Source organism: Podarcis melisellensis (genome assembly GCF_964234715.1).
Source record: "Podarcis melisellensis genome assembly, chromosome: 6".
Lineage (NCBI taxonomy): Eukaryota > Metazoa > Chordata > Lepidosauria > Squamata > Lacertidae > Podarcis > Podarcis melisellensis.
Genome location: NC_138538.1, coordinates 54,308,241 through 54,323,560, shown reverse-complemented (window position 1 = coordinate 54,323,560; position 15,320 = coordinate 54,308,241). Strand labels below are relative to the sequence as shown.

The following is a 15,320-nucleotide window of genomic DNA, read 5'->3' as shown; positions in this document are numbered from 1 at the left end:
ATATTGGAGGTGTAAAAGTTATTTAACTACATATTATGAAAAATACAAATTCACATCGGCACTTAAATGACTGAAAGTGCACATAGTTCAACAATGTACAAAAATACACAACCTTGTTTTTCTTCTTCTTTCCTTTGCTTTGCCAGTAGACCTTCTTTCACCATGGGAAGAGAGGAGGAGACTGGGCAGCACAGACAGAAGGCACACCGCCAAATTGATACTCTGGAGGAGCTAAGCAAAGGATCTGGCTCTTAGGATGGGCTAAGTGGAATGGACATTTGTTTCTAAAGAAAGAATGTCAAAAGATAATTCTTTATTTTTGCTAAAGGGAAGCACAACTTTTGTTGGCCAACTTTTGGCTGAAATGATAAGCATATTACAGATGTTTACTTTCTCATTTTTGTTTTCATGGTCAAAAATAAAGGTCTCTCCTATTGATATTCTTCATTTTCTCATGTGGTTATTTTTAAAACTAACATACAATAAAAAAAATAGACAAACAATGTCTATTTGTGGAAATCTTCATGGGACACATCTTCTTCAATGTCTTTTTCCTCTGGATTCTGTTCATGCTATTCTACACCTGAGACCTCTTCATAGGCGCCGACTCCATGGGGCTTGAGGGGGCCCGAGCCCCCTCAAAAATTCGTTTGGGGGGGCTCTGCCCCCCCAATAATCTCCGGCGCCCCTCCAGCAGAGCGCCATCGCCGCCCCTCCCCCAGCCCAAAATGCACAGGGAGGGGCGGGCTGCATGCCTCCTGCCCTCCCTCCCGAGCAAAAGCTCCACCCAATTTCCTTTGGAGCTGATCACGAGGAGGCGGCGCCACTTTATTTGCATATTCATGAGCTTATTTATTATTCATGAGCTTTCCCGGGCCCCCCCAATATTTTTTATAAGTCCGCGTCCCTGGACCTCTTCCAAACCCTACTCTTCCTTCATTGCAGGTGAGAAAAGAGACTGGGCATTTTATTTTTATTTATTTAACTATTAAATTTCTATAACACCCTTCAACTGTGGATCACAGGGCAGCTTACAATATAACAATTGAGTGAGACCAACGCCACCCTTCTCACGCATGCAGGTCTCAGTGACATGGACCAGATCAGCCTCCTCATCCAAAATCAGATCGGGGGTGGGGGGAGGGCTCTTATTCAAATCCAACCTGGCATTCAGCAGCTGCAGCTGCCAACTGGAGGGCTGACTGGTAGGACAACCACAGTTTCCCAGGTTGGAGGAGGGGCTGACACACGGCACAGTCACTAACTACCCGCGCCATGTGACCTTTACCTGGCCTGCTCCACCTCCTACCTCCCACCTTCCCCAGCTCTTCTCATCCCAGGCACATCTCCTCTCCCTCAATTAAAACAAACATAAAACAATCCCAACAAAACCTCACACAAATTAAAAACAGATAAAACAGAGGTCAGGGTCATGTCATGCTACTGTTTCTTGAAAAAGCAAGCATCTCAACATTTGAAGGCAACAGACAAGTTTTCCTGGTACCAACAACAAACCCAACTCTGCCAAGCAGCCTCTCTGAAGAGAGTCTTGTTGGTAGGCAAGACAAATGATAAATTTATAAAGACGTGAGCTGGCTTATTATCATTATTTTAAAACTTTTAAACTCTAGCATATCCAGATATGCTACAGCTCCATTTCATGTACCTTAACATTGAATAGACCTTTCACTTTCCCCTCCAAACCAGAGTGTAAAAGGTCAGAGACTTCAAACTGTGTCACCCCACTCCACTCTTTTCAGGCTTCCTGGGACTTCTTTTTTCATTTTCATAACTGCATATTCAAGATTTCTTGTCAAGAGTGATAATATACATAGTCCCTTATCCTTCTTGCTTTTCCTACAATGTCTCCAGGTGAGCAGACATCAAAGATGGTCTCTGAAGGATAAGGGATGGGTCAAGAAATGCAGCTGTGCAGTAGCTCTGACTCAGTCTGATTTATTGAAGGTGTTTTTGTTGAGGGTGTATGTAAGCAGTATATTAAGGCCCACATCTTTGTTGACCACCTCAAGCCTTGCAGCACTGTCTCTTACCTTGTGCTCTGTCAGGAGCAGAGTAATTTTCCCCACTGCTGTGCCGTCTCAAATAGCATAGCTGGCTGATCAGCACACATGCTATAATTATAGCTTGGATCTTAATATATGCTACATGAAGGAAATTTATGGAAGGCAAGTTTTGTATCCTTTTCTAGATCCAGCAAAACCCCTATTCCCAAAAAGCTGCTCTGAAAAGTTGGTTAGGCCTTCCTCAACAATGTTGGATGGGTGCAGGAAGCTGTTGGGGGATAGATAGAGTTATCCAAAATTGGATTTCGGTCCGAATGATAATTGAACTCCCAGGCAGCATCTTACAACTCATTTCAGAACTACCCTTTGACTTCCTGGGGAGACCTTTTAAGGGGCCACAGGGAGCTACAGGGAAACAAGAAATTGAAAACTTTCATTCCTTGAACTTGCTTAAGTTACCTTATCCATTCCTGTACCTGCTTTTTTCTTGCATTATTCATTACTTTCTAGATGCTGGCTGTGTAGCCTCCCAATCATATACAATTATTGTTCCAATGGGTAGTTTTGTCTTGTAGAATTTCAGAGTAAGGCAAGTTCATGCTGTTCTGCAAGTATTTTGGGTCCTATGGTGCTTTGCAGACCATCTGAACTGGGCACAGAGGTTACTTGCTGTTGTGATACTGTGCCTAGTTTTGCACCAGCTGTCCTAAGGAAGTGGCTCGCTGCTGGGTTTATGCGGTACAAGAGGTGGCGTCTGTTGAAGACCTAGATCCTGAAGCGTATTGTCACTTGGCTATAACGTAACCCAACTATTGTCAGCCATTTTCAAATTATCAAATGACTTCCAGTGTGTCCTGCTATGTTAGTCCTTGGAAATGTTGACAGGGACAAGACGGCTTCCTCACTTACAATCCTTGAGCCATGATCTGAGTCCATGTTTATGACCACTGACTAAATTCACTATTTGTGGGCTGGTCTACATGTAAGCTGTGATCTGCACTTCATTGGTCTTCAGTCGGGTCTTCAAGCCACCACAAAGGCCAGCTTAGCAAAGTTTTCCTGGAAAGGTAACAATGGGAAAATACCTTCAAGGAAGATAGTGATAAACCAATGAAAGTCAGAAACCTTCTCCTTCAATATACAAGCATGGGAGAATATCCACTGCATTGGAAGCATAGTGCATTGAGAATCTTCACTTTCCTGTCAAGTGGTTGCCACTCTCATGGCTGTTTCCAGTCTACCAATTTCTCCTGGTTATTGATATGTGGCTTTTTTCTCCTTCATCAGCTGAACAATAGCCCTCAGGCATTGACCAGCAAATATAAAGGCACCAAAACCACCAACCAACAGATAACAGCAAATATAAAGAAGGAACTATAACACAACTGCAAGGAAGAAATATGTCAAAGGAGCATTAAAATACATCAGTATGCATAACTCTGCATAATTTATCAGCGGCTGTTAAATCAGCTGGACAAAACTACTCAAGTTACACCTTCAAAGATTAATCGAAAGACAGTATTTTAGTATTTTAAAAGTAAACACTTTGAACTTCAAACTAATCAAAGTTTTCAACAGACTTCAAAGGCAGCCTCATCAACTCCAGCCTGGAGGTTACCAAGACCTGAATGCCAGTGACCAATTTGACCTTCTCCAGGAGCAGCCTCAGACTCACTAGTATATGTTGCTGAATGGCATTCCTTGTGATAGATGCCAGCCAGGTTTCAGGAACAGAGTTTAGGTCTAGGAGCAGCTCAAGAGTGTATATGGGAATACAACCTTCTACTGAACCTTCATCTTCTCCTGTGTTAACTGGAAGAACTGTCGTCAACATCTCTATTTTTTCTGGATCAAACCTTACTCATTCAGCTCCTCCCTGATTCCAAACTCTTGCAATTTCAAAATTGCAGTATGTATAAAAACTGAGAAGTTCTGAACAGAACTCCACAAGCTCCTTGATTCCCCATAGCTGCACTAAAATAGAGCATGGTCTGTTGTAAATAGGATTTAATAAACCGACGAGATGTCAACAATTCAAAGTTAAACTGCCTAAACTTCATCTGAGGGCAAGATGTTGGTGTTCATAATGCACAGCCTTAGAACATAAGCAGTATCATTGCAAAGAAAGGATATTCTCTAGTTTCCTGTAAATGTTTTGCTACCCACTGTATACATATGCCCTTCTTTATCCAGATATGCTCGCTTAAAACCTATTTAACTGAGTGCGTGATTGCAAACCTTAGGTTATACTGTCATGAACTCAAAATTATATGCCTCTGCTAGCTTTTAATAATAGCTGTTATGTGAATCTCAACTAATATTGTGTGTGTAAATGTATTGCTTCGTCTTTCTTCAGCTCTCCTTCATTCACCATACGTTTTTTCAGGCAGACTTGCACAGATAAGATCACTTTCATTCTCCCTTTCTAAGCATTCTTAAAACAGTACGATTGTTGTCATAGTGATACTGTAATATCATGAGAATGGGGATGAGTATTGTAGGAGGAGGAAGAAAGGAAGTGACTGACTTGTATTTAAATGCATACACAAACAGGATTACTGACAATTTCTAAATAAAGTACGATAACTTATGAACACATTAATGGTAAATTAATGTTTGATTAAATGTGGTTTTAATTTTTTCTCTTATGAGAAAATTAGTCTCAAGATAAAATGACATAAATCCTTATCTCTATGTGAAGACAGTGCAGTAATTTCCAATTAGAAGCACGCATGAGCTGCAGACAAACTCAGAAGCTTCTATAATGCCTTGTTAAATCTCTTCCACTGTAGTTATAGGTGTAATATCAATAGAGATAACATTTACAGGGTTAAAAGGTAAAGCAGGAAGCAGCTGGTTTATGATTGGTAAATGCAGCCACAACAGTTGGGATCTATAGAGACATGCAATTCCTTCTGCCCACGAACCAGAACTTCCTAATTTTTTGACCGCATCAGAGACGGTTGAATGTCACCTCTGAAACCTTATTGTTATCTTGCAAAGTTCCTTGAGCAATCTTTTGGATCCCCACCCTAAAAAAAGAAAGAAAGGTCATTTAATTTTCATTCTAGAACATCTGCTGTTAATTCAAAATTAGGGACAAAATATTTCAGGGGCTATACATGTAGGGGTTTCATAGCCAAGTACAGTGGTACCTCGGGTTAAGAACTTAATTTGTTCTGAAGGTCCGTTCTTAACCTGAAACTGTTCTTAACCTGAGGTATCACTTTAGCTAATGGGGCCTCCTCCTGCTGCTGCGCCGCCAGAGCACGATTTCTGTTCTCATCCTGAAGCAAAGTTCTTACCCCGAGGTACTATTTCTGGGTTAGTGGAGTCTGTAACATGAAGCGTCTGTAACCTGAGGTATCACTGTATTGGATTGTATAAGTGGGGAAGAAGCTAAGTGACCTATATACACTTGTTTATTTGTTGCATTTCTTCATGGCTTTCTTTACAAAAATGCAAGGATGCAGTGTACATTTTGGCTACTGCCCAGCAAGGCTTAACAGAATAACAGAGCCTCCACCACAAGCTGGGGCAGCTTAGCACCTGATTGCTCCTGGAATGCCTGATTCCAGAACTTTCCACTGTCTCCTTCATTGGGGAACACACTGGTTGCATTTCCACTCACCTGCATATTGGGTGCATGGAAGCAGAGCTATGTGTTATCAGAGTGACTCTGGCATCTCAGAGGCCAGTGGAGGGAAACCTTCACCCAATGCTGCAGTACCCCCAAACAACCTAGCACAATGTGGGGTGGATTGTTCTGTAAACCATTGAGATGATTGGTCTTTATTTTTCTGTTGATAAATACTTCTAATCTTGGATAAACCAGTAAATTTACCAAAGTACTTACATATCTGTTACATGCAGATGTTTACTGTTTTCATTTTTTTGTCCATTAAAAATATATATCCCATTGTTGATGAACAAAGGTTTGAAAGTGAACAAATAAGTATATTGCATAACAGATACTATTCATTCTTTTGAAAGTAGCATAGGATATGGAAAGATGAGACAAGGAGCATCATGGAATTGGCTTCTGCAGGGGGTGTTCTACAATGCAATAGCCATGATTAATACATTTTTACCAGTTTTCATGTCTTAAGCCACCAAGGGGCAGCATGGTGCAGTGAATACTGCGTTTGGATTGGGTGTGAGAAATTTAGGTTCAAATACCTGATCAGAATATAGATGAGCAGATTACTATGGTCACAATCCAGAGTTGCATTACTGGTTTTACATGCCCCCTGGAGTTTTGGGCTTGTGTTTCTCAGCAGCTAAATAGCAAACTGTGTTTATAAAATTTGAGATGAGAATTGCAAATTACTTTGCATTTTTAATATTTTGTTGGGAGCTGCCCAGAGTGGCTGGGGTAGCCCAGTTAGAAGGGAGGCATATACATAATCCATTATTATTATTATTAGTAGTAGTAGTAGTAGAAATGGCATGTCTTGAAAATATTATCTGTTGCACATCCCCATAGTACTGAGGCAGTGTAAGTAGGCATAGTTTGTTGTATAACAGTACATTCTACTCTGATTGGCAACAGCTTTCCAAAGACTCAGACAACATTCTGTTCTAGTCCTACTATCTGAGATTTTTTTTTTAATCAAGTTTGAACTTCGGATCTTCTCCATGTGACATATACGCTCCATCACTGAGCTGTAAACCTTCCTTCTTCTTCAGCTTATTTAGTCATTTTAACTGCATCAACGTAAGTATAGTGTCCAGATCAAGGAAAATAATAGTATCATTCTATTTTGCCTTGGTCAGACTATTTTGCCTTGGTCAGGTTTGAGCAGGACTTCCCTGAATTACATTCTGATTGGATCCCAGAATGTCCCGGTTTTTTGTTCAGTGCTCTGGCATGAGTTAACTGGTTCACACCAGAGTACAAGACCAAATGACACACCTTTTTTGGTCTTGCACTCCTGCAAGAGCTCAGGACACTCCCCCGCTCCAATGGGTGTCCTGATATTGATAAATGGGATGATGGAGGATAAGCAATTCTATGCAGAGCATGCACTCTATCTACCACAGAGCTACAACCTTTCTAAAGCAGCTATGCTTACATTCCAGTCTACCATTCTGCATATGGGAATGCATATCGAAAATCTGTTGCAGCTCATGGACCTTGGGAAACGCAGATAAAAAGGAAAACATAGAACTGTAAAGGGCAGAAACAAAAGAGCAACATGAGGCTTTGCAAGGGCCCTAATCCAATGTAGGCAGTTTGACACTGTGCTTCAGTGTCATGGGAGAGGAAGAAAATGCATCAAGTCACCCTGCTTTACCTCATTATACAGACCACACACTGAACTGCTGTACACCTTTATGTAGTTTGTTCTGGAACAACAGGGTAACTTTTTTAATTTTTCCTGACAAATACAGATGTGGTCTTTTACTCTGCCCCGTGTTACAAATGCTGTACAACTTAATTGGGCATTGACAGAACGCTTGCTTAAGCCATTATACATTGCAAGAAATTAGTAGAAATCTACAGGTTAAGAACAGTGAGAAATGAGAAGGCAATGTTTTATGTGAAAATTAGATACAAATAAATAAACTGTGTGAACATTGGTATAAAAGCAGGAAGCGATATCATTACTAATCAATCTTGAACATTCTGTCTCTTGCAGATGTCGATACAAAGTTATGTGCTACAATAATTGTAGTGTAGGCTCTCTGGTAATTACTGTTGTTCATTTGGCATGTTTGGTAAAAAGAAAGAACGAAAGAAAAGAGTCTTGCAGTCAGCAGCTGCAAATCTCTAAGGAACAAGCAAAAAGATAGCAGAAGGGTGATAGTCATCCATCATTCCTGACAATTTCACAGCCTAGAATAACTTGACAGAGACCCAGAACAAAATGTTATTGAGAATTGAATGCTGCTAAGCTGAGTGAATTGACTTTCTGATGACGAAGTGGGACTTGCTTAAAGTGGCTGGTCACGTTTTTGTTTTATTTATTCTGCGCTGTACCTGTTCCTCTGTAGTGGACATTCTGGAATCTCTGGCCCAGGGTCATTTTGGGATGCCACATCTTTGCAGGGAATTACCTTCTAAAAAAAAAGTAGGGCTATCATGCTTAACAAATTGCATAGTTGATTAATGATCTCATTTCCACCAATTAATCATTCAATTAAATCTAAATAAATATGCATGTTAACACAAGCTTCCATTCACTGTTAGAAAGAAAAGCCTATACTGATTCTTAATACAACAGGAAACTGAAATAGACTAAAAAATAGAAAAAAGTGTTCTTAATTCATATCTTCACTGGTTAACATTGACCCCACAACTCAGACAAACAACTCAGACAAACTATAATATGCTAGCCATCATTATTAGAACAACATAGCCTAAATCTAAGACAGAAGTTAAGCATGATTAAGGCTAAACATTTCAATGAGTTAAGCAAGTTTAAGTCTGGGTTGAATTCACCGCAGTTGTTGTTGTTTGCCATAATGGATAACCCTGGCTATTATTTGAAAAACACGTTAACGCAAGTATGAATATCCACTTTAGCCTTAGTTCTCCACTGGTAAAAGGAAAATGGAGATTCTCAGGAAGATTATAAGGATAAAGTGGAATTACAAGGCACTCTGTACCTTTAACTTGTATCTGTTAGTGCTATTGCAGTAGTGGAATTTTAGTCCACTGCAGGTGTTAATCACTTTGCCAATGCGTAATCGTATTTGCGTAATCAGCAACACTGCTTTGTGAATGGTCACTGCAATTATTCTACATACATTTATGCTTTAACACAGTATCACTGTATTTCTTTCATTTCTCTCTGGCATCACTGCTAGCATTTTTCTCTTTCACTGCCAAGTGTACCTGTGTCTACCAGCTGAGGATAATGCTGCATCAGATGAAGTGGACGATAATACACAAACGCTTATGCCATAATAAATCAGTTAGTCTTTAAGGCTTGAAAAGACTTTCTGTTGTTTTCACTTTGAGAGACTGACAAAGGTAGCCCTTTGGAAATTGCTTTCGAAACTTGTTTATTTCAGGCTTGGCCAACTTTCAAATTCTTGAGGGCCACTCTAGACCAGGTGGTGGAACAATCCAAATCCCTCACAGATGGTCAGGCTTTATAGCAACATTGGTTTGCTTGGTAGTAAGTGCTTCACAGGTATGTGCTCATATAGCATTAAGTCATTGAAGGGAGGGTAGCTGCAAATCAATGAATTTAGCAAAATACACTTTCAAAAGGCAGAATTGACAGTGCTCTTTGCCCTTCATAATATGCATGAGAGGAAAACAATGGGTGGTATCCACTGTTACTCATACTTAGAGTAAACCCATTGAAGTCAATGTATTTATTGAAATGCATTTATAAACCACTTAATATTTCAAAAATCTCCTAACAGTAGTTATTTTATTTTAGTAACTCAACTCTGGTTATTATTTAGTTGGCTATCACCCAATAATGTAAAAAAAATACATTGATCCATTGATTTTTGTACCATTGAAGCTGCTTAAAAAACCCTCAGCTACTACTATATCTTGATTTGAAATTTGTTAGCATTACTTAGAGCCATATACATTTGTTTTAAGGGTTAGATCCAATGTAAGGCTCACCACCTGTCCATCTCTGATTTATTTAATACCAATAAGATGTTAGGTGCAGTGTTGTTGTTGTTGTTTAGTCGTTTAGTCGTGTCCGACTCTTCGTGACCCCATGGACCAGAGCACGCCAGGCACTCCTGTCTTTCACTGCCTCCCGCAGTTTGGTCAAACTCATGCTGGTAGCTTTGAGAACACTGTCCAACCATCTCGTCCTCTGTCGTCCCCTTCTCCTTGTGCCCTTCATTTTTCCCAACATCAGGGTCTTTCCCAGGGAGTCTTCTCTTCTCATGAGGTGGCCAAAGTATTGGAGCCTCAGCTTCACGATCTGTCCTTCCAGTGAGCACTCAGGGCTGATTTCCTTAAGAATGGAGAGGTTTGATCTTTTTGCAGTCCATGGGACATGAAAAAGAAGAAGTGGTTCTTGAAGATGATGCTCCACATCCATTTTCCCAAAAGGAATTGAATGATCTAGTTCGTGACCTCAGCTTGTCAAATGACTCTGCCAAACTGTTGGCATCCAGATTGAAGGAAAAAAACCTCCTCTCTGACAGTGCTCACATCAGCTTCTTCCGCAACAGGCATCAAGAGTACCTCCATTTTTTCTCGGAAGAGAAAGACTTGGTGTTCTGTGCAGATATTGCGCAGCTTCTGCTCAAGCTTGGAGTGCCACAGTACGAACCCAAAGTTTGGAGACCGTTCATTGACAGCAGCAAGTGATCACTGAAATGTGTTCTGCTACACAACGGCAACCAGTTTGCCTCTATACCCCTGGCTCACTCGAGTACACTGAAGGAGAACTATGAAGCGGTGAAGTATGTGCTGGAGAAAATTGGTTATGATCAGCATAAGTGGTTTATTTGTGTTGACCTGAAGATGGTGAACTTTTTGTTGGGACAACAGTCTGGCTTCACCAAGTACCCATGTTTTCTGTGCATGTGGGATAGTAGGAACCGTGCTTAGCATTACACGAAGAAGGACTGGCCTGAGCGGGAGGAATTGGTGCCTTGCAAAGAAAGGAACATCATCAACGACCTTCTGGTGGACAGAGACAGAATACTCTTCCCACCGCTGCACATCAAGCTCGGCTTAATCAAGCAGTTCACCAAGGCTCTGGACAAGGATGGTGACTGCTTCACTTACTTGTGCCAGGCTTTTCCAGGATTGACCATGGAGAAGTTGAAAGCTGGCATCTTTGACGGTCCTCAGATCCGTCAGCTCATCAGAGATCCAGAGTTCGGAAACTCAATGGAAGAGTGGAACTGGAAGAGTGGAAGGCATTTGTTCTGGTAGTGAAGAACTTTCTTGGCAACAATAAGGCCAGAAACTACACAGAACTTGTCGACAACATGCTGACTGCTTTCAGAAACCTGGGCTGCAACATGAGCGTCAAGATGCACTACCTATTTTCACATATGGATCGGTTTCCTGAGAACCTGGGTTCAATGAGTGACGAGCAGGGGGAGAGATTTCATCAGGACATGAAAGAGATGGAGACCAGGTATCAGGGTTGCTGGGACGCAGTCATGATGGCTGACTACTGTTGGACTCTGAAGAGAGACCTCCCTGCCGCTGAGCATTCCAGGAGTTCCAAGAAACGGAAGTTCAAGCCCTGAAGTTTGAAAAATGGTGAAGCAACATGCAATTTATGTGTACTTACCTTTATCAACGCCCACCATTCAGTTTACAGTAATCGATGTTTCTATCAGGTAATCAATATATGTTGTTGGAAAAACATTTTTTTCTCTTAAAAACATATTTAGGATGATATGTGTTGACAAAAATCAGCTGATAATGCCACAAAAATGTAATCGATTTTGTCACAAGATCTGATTTTTTTCAAATCAACATAGCACAAAAACCTGACCTGATGGAGAGAAACGGATGCCATTTCCTGATTCAGCAGTGCAGAAATACCCTAAATCAATTGTAGAAATCTAGACAACATTCAAAAAGTAAAAAATTGTTGCCCAGTGGGAAAATATGGAATTTGATCAGGATGAATGACAACTTAAGCTTAAATCCAAAGGACCGCAAGCAGAGTTATGCTCATTCAGTGGGCATTTCCTACCTTCTTCCCACTATTGAAGGTTGTGGAACCTTTTCTAACTGTGCATGACACATTGCAGGGGGCTCCAGGTGGTGGAGGAAATTGGCAGAAGTGGTCACACAAATGCATAAGTGGGATCGGTATCACAAGTTGCTGTTTGGATCCAAGTTGGAGGAAGCCTTGTGTTTAGCTGAATGTATTTATTAATATGCCTTTACACATTAGATTAGCAGCAAATGACTATGGAATGTGTATACTGTGTCAGAAATGTTCCCCAAAGCTCAGCTGAAAGTTTGTGCTTTTGTTTTCTTCAAAAAGGTTACTGAAATACATGAGATGTTGCCCTAACAGACTTTGACAACAGCAAGCTTTGAGACTGGTTCATTAAGTCCTTGACAAAGGCATTTGTGGCCAAAACGAGCTGGGCTTGTTACAAAAATAAAGAGCCCATCCTTTTTCTTGGAATCTGTGAGAGATGTATTTCTTTTTTTGTATGCTACTCTTCAATGCTTCCCTTTTTCGGCACGTTTTACTAAAATGTGTGTGCCTGATAAGTGTCCTAATCCAACTCTAGGCATATTGTAAAGATGTATTTATATATGACTAGTTGTACCAGAATGTGGATGGCTATTAAAATTAAAATATATACTCAGCTGAAAGCAATGCAGTATGGATGAACAACATCCATATTCAGATGCATATGCCAATGCACACTTGAATCTGAATCAGATTGAGGCCCCTAGTTCCTGATCCAGCAAGTGAAAAGCATATTGATTTCCTTAGCAGGATTGGGGTAAAGGGCTGCAATTTGCTGTAAACTCCTCTTGTGTACCCCCTGTGGAAATGAGTTGTAAATTGTGTGAGAATGTAACTTGTTCTTCTTGAGACATGTTCAAGAGGACTGTAGAATATGAAAAATGCCTTGATTCAGCAGAAGTGTCTCATACATGCATAGGTCCTAATCTGGCTTCACACATTCATTTCTGGCCACATAATTGGCAAGGGTGCAGATGAGATGTTAAGGGGAAACACAATGGGGGCGGTCTAAACAGTTACCTCACTAGGGCTATGCACATGCAACTGGTTGCTGGACTGAGCTAGGGAAACTGTGTGAAATACCTACATATAGTTCCTCATACAATTGGAGGGGTGTATATATGGAAACGTCATTCCGCGCTTACACAAACATGCCCTTTCTGGACCATGTACATAACCTAATTCTAACATACTTTCAAAATTTGGACTTAAATACTCCCATAAAAGGTAATCAGCATTTCAAACTGACATATAACTAAAATTACAAATTAAATTGAGACATGAACATTATTTTCAGAATGCCATTGCAAAACAGAACCCCCCCCCCAAAAAAAAAAACCAGCCAAAGGGTTATAATATATACAGTACTGCTTGCAAACCATAGTTGTCAAATATCTCTGTTGAGGAAAATATAAACTGGTAATACAGAGTCAAAGATTAAGTGACCACATTTAATTTAAATTTCAAAAGTAAGTTTAGAATTCACTACATTTAAGAGTGAGTTTTTTATTTTTGCTTGTGTTTGTATGAAAATAGTAAAATACACTGGAGTTTGGGCCAATAAGAGTTAGGTTTTTGAAGTTGATTACAGTTTTGTGCTGTATGCAGTGCAATGTGATTACAAAGATAACTGTGTAAGTTGCCTCTACCCAGTTTCTCCCACTGCAGTTCCCTGTCCCACATCCCAGGCTTCTCTCCATGATCCTCCAACTCTGTTTGGGAGTGCATTGGCTGGAGTAGAGAGGAGCAACTGGGGAATTCCCCTTATGTGAACATCCTTATGCTGCACAGCACTGGGTACCTTGCTATTTTTGTGGAATGAATACAGTGATTTGAACTATGGCACTAAGTGTCATTCTACCTCAATACACTGAAATGGAAAAGACCTAGACATCCTCGTGGTATTTTGCAGTATTCTGCCTGTAAAGAATAGAAAACATAAGAATGGCCAAAACCTGTCCTCAGATATACATTATATTTGACAAATATGGCTATACGTTTTCATTTTTCAAAATGAAATCAAAATTAATTAATTCCAAGGCTGATACATATCAAACACTGACACAAGCAAAGTTCCAAAAGAGCTCTACATTGCATACACATTTTTATCCTAGCAAAGAACAAGGGCAATTCAGTTGTCTTTGCTTCTTTACCCCTTGGGATGACCTTTCACAATAAGAATTGTCAGTGCCTTATTTATAATGGCAGATCTCAAGTTTGATTCTGGCAGGTTTTGATCACTTGATGGCCCAAAAGCTTTCAAACACAGAAGAATCTGATGCTTTTTTGGCATCCTGCAGTGTGTTTAAACCTCAAAAGCAACTTTTAGTCCCAGAAGTGAATTACTGAAGTGGTGTAAACAAAACACGAACGTCACAAAATGATGAAAATCTCATACAAAATATCTTTGTCAGATGGATGACAATTCCACATTGCCTGAAAGGCATCTGCAACAAATGTATATTCTGTAAATAAAATTCTGATTTACCAAAGAAAGCTGAAAACAAACAAGCAGAAACATCAATAATTTAAATGATTATTTGTTTATGAAACACAGAAAGCTGCACAAAACATCAAATATCAATTATTTATCGCTGCTCATTGTTCTGTGACAGCAGAATTTTAGAAACATACTCTTGGGTCACATTAACATATGCAATATAACAGGTCACCTAGAATGACAGACTGCTTTCACAAGACTTGCTTGAGTTTGTTCTTGAATTCCCTGCACCTGCATTAAGCTTATTCAAACATTAATGTTCTGTTTCGCTTTTTAACAAAAGGTTATGCCTGCAATTATATACACTGATATTGCTCAAATATTCTGCCCCTTTGTGTTCTGTTGTGTGTAAGGTTGTGCTGAATGTTCTCCACAAAGTATTTTCAGCACGAAAGGGAGGCTTTCCAGGACATTGGAAAAGTTTCTCAGAATACAGAGCCCCATCCCCATGCAGAATACAGAGCTCCCCTCCTCCTTTCAGACCTTTTCTCACTAGCCATGACTTGACCAGCAGCACCAATTTTGACATGAAGGCATTTCGCCCGTTTGCCATTCTTCCAAGTGAGATTGTCATTGTAGCAGCTCAGATGTGTTTACATGACAGCATTGCCGAGGGCAAACAAAGCTAGTTCAGAATGATGGCAATGTTTATTTATGGTATCACAAACGAGAAATGGGGTGTTGAGCAGGGACAAACATTTGATCACCTTGTCGGACAAAGAATGCCAATTAAGATCATGTCTGTCAAGAATGCCATTCTACCTATCCTCTGCTGAGCACAGGGCTTAACATACTTTTAAAATGTATTGACTAGTAACTTCCACCACTTCCTTGATTCTATGTAGGTCTGGGTGAGGAAGTTTATTTACCTGAGAGGAGGGAAATAGCTTTTAGCAAGCTCTCTGGTTGCTGCCCAGACAGGGCCTGAGCCTGTTCGCTTTTTCTCTCCTTCTTAGCTTGTAAAGGTAAAGGTACCCCTGCCATTACGGGCCAGTCTTGACAGATTCTAGGGTTGTGCGCTCATCTCACTCTAGAGGCCGAGAGCCAGCGCTGTCTGCAGACACCTCCGGGTCATGTGGCCAGCGTGACAAGCTGCATCTGGCGAGCCAGTGCAGCACACGGAAACGCCGTTTA

The 15,320-nt window shown here is 40.5% G+C and overlaps 1 protein-coding gene and 1 long non-coding RNA gene across 3 annotated transcripts in view; one reads left to right on the top strand and one right to left on the bottom strand.

The window, feature by feature from the left end:
• BEND5 (BEN domain containing 5) overlaps positions 1-15,320 on the top strand; it is a 733,046-nt gene that overhangs the window by 132,411 nt on the left and 585,315 nt on the right. The gene's annotated exons all lie outside the window — the stretch shown is intronic.
• Positions 4,961-15,320, bottom strand: part of LOC309371429 — a 66,651-nt gene continuing 56,291 nt past the window's right edge. Inside the window, exon 3 of the long non-coding RNA XR_014169104.1 lies at positions 4,961-5,056. This is a non-coding gene — a long non-coding RNA (uncharacterized lncRNA). The remainder of the gene's footprint in view (positions 5,057-15,320) is intronic.